This window comes from Sinocyclocheilus grahami, unplaced genomic scaffold (assembly GCF_001515645.1).
Source record: "Sinocyclocheilus grahami isolate Dianchi unplaced genomic scaffold, SAMN03320097.WGS_v1.1 scaffold306.1, whole genome shotgun sequence".
Lineage (NCBI taxonomy): Eukaryota > Metazoa > Chordata > Actinopteri > Cypriniformes > Cyprinidae > Sinocyclocheilus > Sinocyclocheilus grahami.
Genome location: NW_015505485.1, coordinates 623,542 through 623,841, shown reverse-complemented (window position 1 = coordinate 623,841; position 300 = coordinate 623,542). Strand labels below are relative to the sequence as shown.

General features: G+C 19.3%; 1 protein-coding gene across 2 annotated transcripts in view; it reads left to right on the top strand.

The window, feature by feature from the left end:
* Nucleotides 1-300, top strand: part of rom1b (retinal outer segment membrane protein 1b) — a 5,819-nt gene that overhangs the window by 2,576 nt on the left and 2,943 nt on the right. The window lies entirely within an intron of this gene.

Here is a 300-nt window from a genome sequence, read left to right as displayed (position 1 = left end):
ATACATATATAAATAGTATATATATATATATATATATATATATATATATATATATATATATATATATAGGTTAGTTAAATTTTTTATTTCTTCAAAAATGTAGCTGTGATTCACATTTAAAATTCAGAAATTTCTTGTTTGTTATTTTATTTTACAAGTGGAGGACATATTTTGCACATTTCCTGAGTGAAATAAAATAAGAAATTTCTTAATTTCAAATGCAAATCACTTTTCGCAAATTGTTGAAATACTATAGGACTTTGAAATGCTAGATATTTATTTATTTGAATAAATCTTGCA